A 12744-nucleotide genomic window follows, 5' to 3' on the forward strand; every position below is an offset into this window, starting at 1 on the left:
ACATATGCTATATACGTGCATAATACAGTATACTATATATACACACACATATGCTATATATATATATATATATATATATATATATATATATATATATATATACACACACACACACACACACGCATATACAGTTTTCTATATACACATACATTATATGCAATACATAAATATCAATGCATATACAGTATACTATACACATATGCAATACATACATTTACATGCATATACTATATACACACACAGTAGATGCACACATGCAGCAGACATATACACACATGCCCAGCACTTACCCAGCAGCAGGTCCTCATGCACTGTCCGAGGCCTTTGCAGAAGCCGGCACTACCAGCGCAGGCCAATGAGGTCGGGCCGGTGGGTCGGCGGTCAGCAGGGCACAGCTGTTCCTGGTCACCGTCCCCCTCACAGTCCGCTCCCCTTCTGACTCCCCATGTTCTTTCTCATACACACAACACACATTCACTGTGCAACGTGACGAGACCACACCCTCCTCATTCTCATTGGCTGCACATTCCGGCACGCCTTTTTCTGATTGGTTGGAGCGTGATAGAGCAGGCCGGGTTTCTATCCGACCATTGGTGCTGCTTCCGGGACACGGTTGCCTGTCACCTGTCTGTGCACGTTACATTACAGCCGAGGAGCTGAACATTGAGGGCGGGGTGAACGAGCGACACGCCCACTGCTACTGAAATGACGCCCCGGCCGCTCTGAGCCTGCCTGTTGGAGGCGGCGCGGGGCCGCCATTTTACTAGCCGTCCTAATAGTACACAGTCGCACACCGAACGACTGAGATTTATCCGAATGAAATTGCATTTAGATTTGTACTTTTCCCCGCAATTTTAGGCTAAGGTCACACAGATTTTTTTGAGGCAGATAAATCCTTACTCAGAAGCGCTCTTTTTTCCCCTCTTCCCTGAAAAACGTTTCCCTCAGAAAATTCTTCCTATTCACTTAAACAGGAAGTTTTCGTTGTTCCTAAAAAAACCAATACACTTCAGGGGCAAAAAAACAACTTCAAAATCGCTTCAGGAAAGTGAAAGCTCCCGGCATCTAGTGTGGGAGAGCACAGCCATGTCTTCCCAGGCAGAGACGCTTTAGAAATCCAGCGGCCGTTATTTACCTCAGGCGACCGCCATTTTGAGCTTCCAACGGCTCCACTCTGCGCTCGTTGTAACGTCGACCTAGTCACGACTACACCGCCATCACTGAGCAGAGACCTTTCCACAACACGGTCACAGAGGCTTTCTGCTGCTCCTCTCCTAAGCCCCGCCATTTTACCAAACAGTGCTGCCTTTTTTCCCCTCTGGGGCTCCTCAAGGGCTACAATCAATTGCAGCCAATTTTGTACCCCCAGAAGTCACATTGTACAAATCTTCTGAGCCCTCCAGAGGGGCTTTTACACAGAAGTCATGGGGCTCCATAGCAGAAATCCAAATTTCCCCCCACCTCCTCCTGTGTGCATGCACACAATTCAGTAGTGTCACAGAATATCCCTCAATTTTGCAGCTCTTACAAATTAATTGTCCTCATATGGCCTTGTGCGCACTATGTGGTTTTTTTTTTGCTTATTTTTTTAGGTGCAGTTTGGTCCCAAAACTGCATGTGTTGCCTTCCCCGGCAAAGTCAGTGACCTGCCCACACAGCTTTTTTTTCTATTTTTTTTCCATCAAAAAGCAAGGAAAAATCATCTCAGCAAAGTCTATGAGAATCCTGACTTGCTGTGCCCACGTTGCTTTTTTTTTCCTTGCTGAAATAAGAAGAAATGTCAATTGTTTCTACTTTTTTTCCCTATCTCAGTAGATAAACATCAAATAAAGCATAAAAAGCAGCTTTTTCCTTTCCAAGACATACTTTTTTGCGCTGAAAAAAAGCACTGTGGGCACATAACCTATGAGATTTCAGTTTTAATGTGCGCACATTGCAGCTTTTTTTTTTTTGGCTGCGTTTTGTGACAACAGATACAGCATGTCAATTCTTTCTGTGTTTTTGAGCCCTTCCAGTCAATAGATTTGACTTTAAAAATACACTGGGCAAAAACGCAAAAAAAAAAATGCACGCCAGGGGTGTGTTTTTTGGGACCAAAACCGTGCATCTTTGTGGTCTCCACAAAGATGCAGCATGCGCACATGGCAAATTGCTGCCCGTTAGTGTTTCCACACATTAGAAAATCCATTTCATGACCCCCATAAAGTATGATCCCAACAAAAGTGCCCCCCAAACACCGTATGATACACCCAACATGAATTCCTGCACAGTACCCTCCACGCACAGTTTGATGATTCTACATCACCTCCCACCCAACAAAGCATAATACACCCACAACAACCCCAACACAGTACGATGGCCCCAACACAGCCCTTCATACAGTATAATGGCCCCTCCATATTCTATAATGGTCTGCACACAGTATAATGGGCCCCACATAGCCTTCCAAATAGTATAATGGCTACCATATAGGCCTGCAAACAGAATAAGGCTATGTGCGCACGCTGCATCTTTGTGGTGACCACAAAGATTCATGTTTTTAGGCCCAAAAAAACGCACTCTCGGCATGTATTATTTGCTGCGTTTTACTGCGTTTTTGCTCAGTGTGTTTTTTAAGTCATCTATTGACTGGAAGAGCTCAAAAACCGCAGGAAAAAATGCAGTAAGAATTGACATGCTGCATCTTTGTGGTCACCACAAAGATGCAGCCAAAAAAAAGCTGCAAAGTGTGAACAGAAAAACTGAAAGCACATAGACGTTTCTGGGAAGGAAATGCAGGAAGTTTTGTTACCAAAACTGCACTCAAAAAACGCAGTGTACATACAAGGCCTAACTGTTACCCACACAGCCCTCAAGTGGTGCCCCTATAGCAATCAAAAATGTATAATGGCCTACATATAATAATAATATTTATTCATTTATATATCGCTATTAATTCCACAGCGCTTTACATACATTGGCAACACTGTCCCCATTGGGGCTCACAATCTAAATTCCCTATCAGTATGTTTTTGGAGTGTGGGAGGAAACCGGAGTACCCGGAGGAAACCCACGCAAACACAGGGAGAACATACAAACTCCTTGCAGATGTTGTCCTTAGTGGGACTAGAACCCAGGACCCCAGCGCTGCAAGGGTGCAGTGCTAACCACTGAGCCACCATGCCACATATAGCCATCCAACTGTATAATTTCCCTTACAAAGCCCTGCAAACTGTATAGAGCACCCACATAGCCCTCCAAGCTGTATAATGGCCCCCAGACAGCTCTTGAAATAGTGTAATGGCACCCACAAAGCTCTTCAAACTATATACTGACCGCCATTAATTAAAAAAAAAATGATCACCTTTCCTCAATCTGCTGCTGCTTCAGTCTCCAGCTTCAAACCACTTGTCAGGGTGGCTGCAATGCAGTGATATCGAGATCGCTGTGCTGAGACATCAGCGCTAAGACACAAAGGAAGAAGGATAGAGGAGGGAGCTGGCGGCTCTGCATCCATGATGCTGATACAATTCAAAGTGCAATGCCAGGCGATAGGGAAGGCCTGACTCACGGGCCTCTTTTTGGCCATACATTTTGCCGCCATTGGCAGTACGCCAATACAGTAGATTTTGACCACATACACCAAGGAGAAATAGCACAGCACATGGTTTGTTCAATTGATTGCTTCACCCCTGTGAAAATTATGAATTTGGGGATAAAGAAACACTACTAAAAAAAAAAAATAAAACTAATTTTTACCCTTCCACTTCATAGTTTCATAGTTTTTAAGGTTGAAGGGAGACTCTAAGGGCGGCTTTGCACACTACGACAGGTGCGATGTCGGTGGGGTCAAATTGAAAGTGACGCACATCCGGCGTCGCATGCGACATCGTAGTGTGTAAAGCCTAGATGATACAATATACGAGCGCAAAATCGTCGTAATCGTATCATCGCTGCAGCGTCGGCGTAATCCATAATTATGCTGACGCGACGGTCCGATGTGGTTCCTCGTTCCTGCGGCAGCACACATCGCTGTGTGTGAAGCCGCAGGAGCGAGGAACATCTCCTACCGGCGTCACCGCGGCTTCCGTAGGATATGCGGAAGGAAGGAGGTGGGCAGGATGTTTACATCCTGCTCATCTCCGCCCCTCCGCTTCTATTGGTCGCCTGCCGTGTGACGTCGCTATGACGCCGCACGACCCGCCCCCTTAGGAAGGAGGTGGGGCGACGGCCAGAGCGACGGTCGCAGGGCGGGTGAGTGCGTGTGAAGCTGGCGTAGCGATAATTTTCACTACGCCAGCTATCACACGATATCGTACCTGCGACGGGGGCGGGGACTATCGCGTGCGACATCGCAGCATCGGCTTGCGATGTCGCAACGTGCAAAGCCCGCCTAAGTCCATCTAGTTCAACCCGTAGCCTGACATGTTGATCCAGAGGAAGGCAAAAAAACCCCATTGTGTCAAATAAACTCCAATGGGGAAAAAAATTCCTTCCTGACTCAACATACGGCAATCAGACTGGTTCCCTGGATCAATACCCTGTCATAAAATCTAATATACATAACTGGTAATATTATATTTTTCAAGAAAGGCATCCAGGCTCTGCTTAAATGTTAGTAGTGAATCACTCATTACAACATCATGCGGCAGAGAGTTCCACAGTCTCACTGCTCGTACAGTAAAGAATCCTCGTCTGTGATTAGTGATTATGATTAAACCTTTTTTCCTCAAGACGTAGCGGATGCCCCCGTGTTCCAGTCGCAGGCCTAGGTGTAAAAAGATCTTTTGAAAGGTCTCTGTACTGTCCCCTCATATGTTTATACATTGTGATTAGATCCCCCCTAAGCCTTTGTTTTTCCAAACTAAATAACCCCAAGTTTAATAACCTGTCTTGGTATTGCAGCCCACCCATTCCTCTAATAATCTTGGTCGCTCTTCTATCTACCTGTAAGATTATGCTATTTATAACCTTCTATACTTTTGCTATCAAGAAAAGCATCCATTCCTCTCTTAAATTCATTCAGTGAGTTGGCCATCACCACTTCCTCAGGAAGAGAGTTCCAGAGCCTCACTGCTCTTACCGTGAAGAACCCTCTTCTATGCTGATGTAGGAATTTTCTTTCCTCCAATCGAAGAGAATGCCCCCTTGTTCTTGTCATAGTCCTTGGTACAAACAGATCATGGGAGAGATCTCTATATGGCCCTCTGATATATGTGTACACGTTTATTAGGCCTCCCCTAAGTCTTCTCTTTTCTAGAGTAAATAGACCTAATTTTGATAACCTTTCCGTGTATTGTAATGCACCCATTCCATTTATTATTTTAGTAGCCCGCCTCTGAACCCTTTCAAGTTCAGTAATGTCTTTCTTGAGCACCGGCGCCCAAAATTGCACACAATACTCCAAGTGTGGTCTGACGAGTGATTTGTACAGAGGGAGAATGATGTTTTCATCTCGTGCCCCCAGACCTCTTCTAATGCATCCCATCACCCTATTTGCTTTGGTGGCTGCTGCCTGACACTGGGCACTCCAATTTAGCTTCTTATTGACTAAGATGCCTAAGTCTTTTTCCATGTCTGATTTCCCCAGCAGTTTCCCATTTAGTAAGTAATCGTAGCATCTGTTTCTCCTTCCCACTTGCATTAAATTCTGTGAAGTTCATGAAGGGTTAAGCTTCCTGGATGTAGTTTTGAGTACCTTGGGGCATGGGGGGAGTAAGTTTTTAAAATGGGGTATTTTTCGTTGGTGGTCTGATATATTAGCCCTCAAAGCCACTTCAAAATTGTCAGTCCCTAAAAACAAAAATTCTGCTAAACCTTTAAGCCCTTTAATGTCTGAACAAAAAGAAAGAGTTTTAAAAATGATGAAAACGAAAAGTATATAATCTTATGGATCAATACGTCCAGGGAATACTACAAGTTATACAAAAATTCACCAGATATTCCCAATATAAACATTTATTATTATATTAAAAATCCACACCACCAGGTAAAGGTTAGCATAACTGGGGGCACAAGGGCTCCCCATAGCTGTACCCCTGAGCTGGTGGAAGTACTTGGTATCAAATAAAAAATAATTATGATATAGTGTGAAGGACAGCAATTCTCCAATGAATTTACTGTGTCTACCACACTCGACGGCTCTGGTCCTAAGAAAGAAATCAACCGCCTGTAGACCTAACTCATGGGGGATTGAACTATAGAGTGCCTCCACATCAATGGAGGCCAAGATAGTCTCTGGGCTCACACTTACATCCTCAAGGATCTGCAATAGATGAGGAGTATCTCGAATATATGACGGTAGGGCGGTCACAAAGGGGCGTAGAACCTTATCCACATAGATCCCAATATTCTGAGATAGTGAATTAATTCCTGCCACTATGGGCCTCCCCTTGAGTGGCTCTAGGCCCTTGTGCACTTTAGGAAGTGCATAGAACACAGGGATCATTGGATTCAGAGGTGATAAAAACTCATATTCATTGTCTGAAATTAGGCCAGAACCCTTCGCTCTAACAAGTATGGGAAGAAGAACGTCCAAGTATGTTTTGGTTGGGTCATTAGGTAACCTCTCATATGTCTCCCCATCCTTCAATAAGGAGTAACACATGTCAAGGTATTTTGCGTGGCTTAGAACCACGAGATTTCCACCCTTATCGGATTTTTTTATAACGATATTATCATTTTTTGATAGCCGATCAAGTGCCCGAGATTCCCCCTCCGAGAGATTCAGATGTCCATGAAATGATCTTGGGATTTTCAACAGATCCTCCTGTACAAGTTTAAGAAAGATGTCAACACTTGTACACGTACTGGTTGGTGGAGATTTTTTACTCGGCCTCTTCAAACAAGTAAAGGGACCGTCTCCCCTACCTTTAGTACTATCCTTAAGGAGATCAGTGAGGGATTGGAAGCAATCAAAGGTGGAGGAATTGAATATATCTGTATGACATCCAAGTGGACGGTTCATTTCAAAGGACTTCAGAAAGAGCAATAGCACATATATGCTTGGACCTTATGGACTGATATGCTCCAATTAATTTCTGGTGCTGAACAAAGATATAATTCCAGCCTAAGTTAAGTCCTGTGCTCTAAGTGGTCTGTGAACCTTGTCAACTTGTCATATCTATTGTCTTTTTTGAACATTTTATATGTACATGATCTAGAGATCACTTGTTTATTTACACTGTGGTGTGGATTTTTAATATAATAATAAATGTTTATATTGGGAATATCTGGTGAATTTTTGGAAAACGAAAAGTAGACACATGGTGAATGTAATTTGTTTATTATTTTGCGCGTTATGACTGTTTTAAGGTAATACATTTTGAATATTGCAATTTTTTCAACATATTAATAAAATGTCCAATATTATCATAAACATTTTTTTGTGTGTTAAATTTATTACTAACATAGAATACAATCTGTCATAAAAAGTAAATAAATCTAAGAATCACTGGGAAATTGTCATGGCTCTGTTTGGGGATTTGCTCCATTGACCTGTTGCTAGATGTACATTTCCTTAAAGAGAGTCACCAAAAAATAAATCATAAATATATATATATATATATATATATCTCTAGCATGTCGAGCAAAACTAAATGACCATAAAAAGACACTCTAAAATAAAAAAATTTTTATTAGTCTTAATAATATGCAACATGTAGCAATCCAGTACAAAACGTATACATAAATATGGACATAAAACATCAAAAATGGCGAATACACATTATATAAACTTACAGAGAATAACTGGAAGTCCAAATGTATATGCATTACCATGAAGTCAGAATGTCAAAGACTATCCCTAAAACCCTCCATCCCTTGTCTCTGTAGTCTCACCTGAGTCATATCTAAGGGACTCCAAGTGAAACATAGTCACACCACATTGGGTTATGGGATATATACTTAATATAAACATTCACTGATCTGGAAAATAACCCCTAGCCCAGTTCTTAGGGGAACAGAAATCTCTCTCCCCAGCAAGTATATATATCAAATAATCCAAACAGTAAATATGGGTGTCCCCTAGAAATGATAATACAGTGAACAACACAAATATAGCAGACTACCCAATGCGTTTCTCCTCCCACAGAGGTTCATCAGGGTTATTTCTGGCTGCTATCGTGCAAATTCAAGCAATAAAGAATATATATATATATATATTTATTTATATATATTTTTATATACAGACCATTTTAGATATCAATTTATAAGGAAAATAGACATCAATATAGGATTCATTACTGAAAGTAACACTTATAATTTCAAGTTAGGTGGTATAGTTAAGCAAATTGGCCATCCATATCCAGATCATTCTTGGAGGGAATAATCTCTCCATAAATGCCAGATAAGCCTTTTTCTATATAATTATATATTTCTTTATTCCAGATAGTCTCCTGTTACCGCATACTCTTCCACCTAAGAAAAAAATCCATATACACGTCACCTGATGATATATAGACATATATACAAAAAAGGGGAAAGCAAAGGGAGAGACAAAGTGTACATATAACATCTACTTACTACTATGGGCTTGAAAGTGGGTCCCACAATAGGATAAGATAATCACCCCTCCAGTCAAATGCTGGATATCTATATTCACTAGACAGATGGTACATAATCAAAACATAACCACAGGATCCTCAATATATATTTCACCCCTCAGTAGTCTTAAGGAATAAATACCTAAATCCCACTAAAACTCCCTTCTCACTCAAGTAGATGAATTGATCGCCTAAGCACAAAACAAAAATAGGAAAAACAAATAAATATATATATATATATATATATATATATATATATTTAAATAAATTCCAAGATTTCAATCCCCAGGCACAATAGCAATAAATAGATTTCTTACTTGATGACCAACTGTATTTCAACAGGGAATGGGTGCAGACAGAGCAAACATAGGCAGCTAGATAACAAAATTGATCCTATTAGAAATATCCAAAAGTAGGTATAACTTCACAATGTTTTTATTGATATATAGAGAGTTATACCTTAAAGGGAACCTGTCACTAGATTTTTCCCTATTAAACCAAAAATATCACCTTCTGCAGCTCCTGGGCTGCATTCTATGAAGGTGCACCTTGTTGCTGGACCCCTTTTCAGAACTCCAAAACAACTTTATAAAATATTACCTTTTCATATGCAAATTAGTTTGGTATATTCCTGATTTTTAAATTATCACTGCTGAATGTGCTGATAAAATTAGATGAAAAATCCATACTACCGTTGTTTTTGGTAGGTGGATCTTTTCTTTTTATGAGGTCAACCTGTTTTCATTTCATAGTGGCCGTATAGGCTTTTTAAAAAATGGAATTAGGATATTACTTTTCATTAAATCTCATTTGTATTACCAAAACCTGTTTTTTTAAAATCAGTATCAAGTGTACAATTCCTCCGTATTCTTTTGTACTGATTGAGGGGGATGTTCCGCAGCCATTTATCATAGTGCCCACTAGTGAAGTGAATGTAGCCATTCATATCTACCTTTTTTTAAAAAAAAAGTTTTTGTAGCAATTATGTTATTTTCATGAAAAAAGGCCAAGTCCAGAAAATCTATCTCTTTCTCATGTGTGTAAAAACACTAGTCCCCAATTATTATTGTGAATTTGATTTAGGAAGGATTGAATGTCTTTGTCCCTATCGTCCCATACGATGAACAAATAATCTATGAACCTTTTGTAGAGGATGATTTTGTTTTTCAGACTGGAATTATAAATATGTAGCATTTCAAATACCCCCATGAACAAGTTTGCATAGGTGGGTGCTACCCTCGAGCCCATCGCTGTCCCGATGCGCTGGTGATACAGCTTTTCTGAGAATGTGAAGAAATTATTATTTAAAATAAACTCCATACGCCTTACTAAGAATTCCTTCTGTGCATTAGGTATCCTATTATCATGTTTCACGTAGTAGAAGAAACAGAAGAGTCCGATATCATGTGGGATATTAGAATATAATGAGGTAGCATCCATCGTGAGGAATTCATAGGATTCTTTCCAGGGTATATCTTTTACTAGATTGATGAGATGAGAGGAGTCTCTGAGGTAGCTAGTTAGATTTAACACCTGGGGTTGCATGATCTGGTCCAAGTAGGCTGCTAAATTTGATGTCAGGGAGTCTATCCCAGAAATGATTGGTCTCCCTGGTGGTTTTTCTAAATTTTTGTTCACTTTGTGTAGGTGGTAAAAGAAAGGCATTTTGGGGTTCCTGATTTGAAGAAATTTTCTTTCTGAAGTGTTTAGTATATTTTTTTGAACTGCCTCTTGAATCATTGAGTTATATGCGCTGACAGCTATGTTGTTTTGCTCTATCCCTACTGTTGTATAGTGTGTAGGATCTGATAGGATGCTATGTGCTTCCTCTAGATGATCCTCTCTATCTTGAATGATGATGACCCCCCCACCCTTTGTCTGCTGCACATATAACAATGTTTGGATTATTACTCAAGCTGATTAGTGCCATTCTTTCTGTGTTAGGGTACCTTCACACTTTAGCGATGCAGCAGCGATCCCACCAGCGATCTGACCTGGTCAGGATCGCTGCTGCATCGCTACATGGTCGCTGGTGAGCTGTCAAACAGGCAGATCTCACCAGCGACCAGTGACCTGCCCCCAGCCAGCAGCGACGTGCAAGCGACGCTGCGCTTGCACGGAGCCGGCGTCTGGAAGCTGCGGACACTGGTAACTAAGGTAAACATCGGGTATGGTTACCCGATGTTTACCTTAGTTACCAGCTCACACCGCTTAACTTAGCGTGTGCAGGGAGCAGGAGCCGGCACTGGCAGCGTGAGAGCTGCGGAGGCTGGTAACAAAGGTAAATATCGGGTAACCACCTTGGTTACCCGATGTTTACCTTGGTTACAGCTTACCGCAGGCTGTCAGACGCCGGCTCCTGCTCCCTTCACATTCAGGATTGTTGCTCTCTCGCTGTCACACACAGCGATGTGTGCTTATCAGCGGGAGAGCAACAATAAAAAAAACGAACCAACACTGTGTGTAACGAGCAGCGATCTCACAGCAGGGGCCAGATTGCTGCTCAGTGTCACACGCAGCGAGATCGCTAATGAGGTCACAAAAAACGTGACTCAGCAGCGATCTCAGTAGCGATCTCGCTGTGTGTGAAGTACCCCTTAGTTAGATTGTTATTTATTTTTTCAGTGGATTCAGTGACTTTTTTCAAATCCGCTAACACTAAATCACTGAACGTTTTGAGATGATGACCTTTACTTTCTACCGGGTAGAAGTTAGATTTCGGTTTTACACTTGTATGCAGGAATGGTGTTTCTTCACTTATTGTGGGATCATGGCGCTTATTCTCTTTTTTCATCAGGAAATACCTTTTTAGGGTGAGTTTTCTTATGAATGTATGTACATCTAAATACACATCACAGTCATTGGATTTATACGAAGGGCAAAAAGCTAGTCCTTTGTTTAACATTTTGCTTTCCCCATCATTTATAGTATATTTGGAGAGATTAAAAATGCTACTGGAGAAATTATCAGAAAGGGTTTTTATTATATTATTCGTCTCTCTTTTCTGCTTGAGTGAACGCCTTGCTCTGGTTCCTCTAATGTGTTTTTTCTTTTTTTGATGGATTTTGGTATTAGAAAATTTGTTAATAGGTTGGTCTTGGTGAACTTTGCGGAAGGTAAAAAAGGAACCAAGGCTGTATCCCTATTTGTGTTATTTATAATGACTATAGTAATGGTATTATTCTTTTTGGCTGTATTAGGAGATGTAATACCAGTCTGAGATATTGGGAGAAGTAAGAATTCTTCATGTGTGGATAAGTAAAAGATCAATGAAATCTTTATCCTGGGTGGTATCATCCTGATCCGGGGTAATATCAGGAGTAGGAGCTATACTCTCTATATATACTTCTGTTTGCGCAGATAGAATAATAATATTGGCTCCAATATTATAAATATTGTTTATACTTGTGTTTTTTTAGGCAATGAGAGGAATTTGCCCTAAGCTAACAGCAAAAGCAGTATCGGGATATTAGCGCTAGTAATATTCATACATTTTTTCATGTACATACTATAGACTAATTGATCACAAATACTTCTCCCTCTACGATCTCTAATTGCCGGTGTTTTGGGTAGTAGATCCTAAAAATCTGGATCCACTCTCAAGATCTTCCAGTGCTTTTTAAGAATGTTCCGTATAGCACTGGCATGACTATTATATTTCCCAATAATTCTTAAATCCTGGCTCACTGGCCTATTTTTTGTATTCGAGATTAATTCTGGGCGTAGAAGCCGCATTATCAAAGGCATTCTTCAATATATTAATCGGATAGCTCCATCCATAAATCTCTTTCTCAGGTCACCCGCCTGATTGTAGTAGGCAGTATTTGAGGAGCAATTACATCTTATCCTCAGATACTGCACCCTTAGGATCCCTGCTCTCTTAGGTTGGGATGGGAGGATGATGACTCTGTGTCACGTCTCCACCAGAGTCAACTTCTGCTTCAATCACCAGACGCCGCCGCTAGTCAGTGGCTCTGCTGGGTGCAGGCTCCGCTCATCTATTAGGCTAGGTTTCACTAGGACCTGCAGTACCACTGGTTGACTGTGGTGGTGTGTGTGTGCCTTCCGGCTGAGTAGTTACCTTTCAGCTGGGGCCAATGGGAAGGCACCACACCCCTCTCATGCTTTCTCCCTTCTGTTGGCAGGTGCCAGATATAGTTCTGTAATTCCCTGCTAGACTCTAGTTCCTTGCTGTTGTTTGTAATCCCGTGTACTGAGCTTA

The 12744-nt window shown here is 41.3% G+C and overlaps 1 protein-coding gene across 2 annotated transcripts in view; it reads right to left on the bottom strand.

The window, feature by feature from the left end:
- PER3 (period circadian regulator 3) overlaps positions 1-462 on the bottom strand; it is a 53328-nt gene extending 52866 nt beyond the window's left edge. For both annotated transcript variants that reach the window (XR_012727532.1, XM_075328227.1), the window contains exon 1: positions 291-462. The gene's annotated coding sequence lies outside the window, so the exon portion shown is untranslated. The remainder of the gene's footprint in view (positions 1-290) is intronic.
- Between the last annotated feature and the right edge of the window lie 12282 nt (positions 463-12744).

The sequence above is a fragment of the Anomaloglossus baeobatrachus genome, chromosome 11 (assembly GCF_048569485.1).
Source record: "Anomaloglossus baeobatrachus isolate aAnoBae1 chromosome 11, aAnoBae1.hap1, whole genome shotgun sequence".
Classification (NCBI taxonomy): domain Eukaryota; kingdom Metazoa; phylum Chordata; class Amphibia; order Anura; family Aromobatidae; genus Anomaloglossus; species Anomaloglossus baeobatrachus.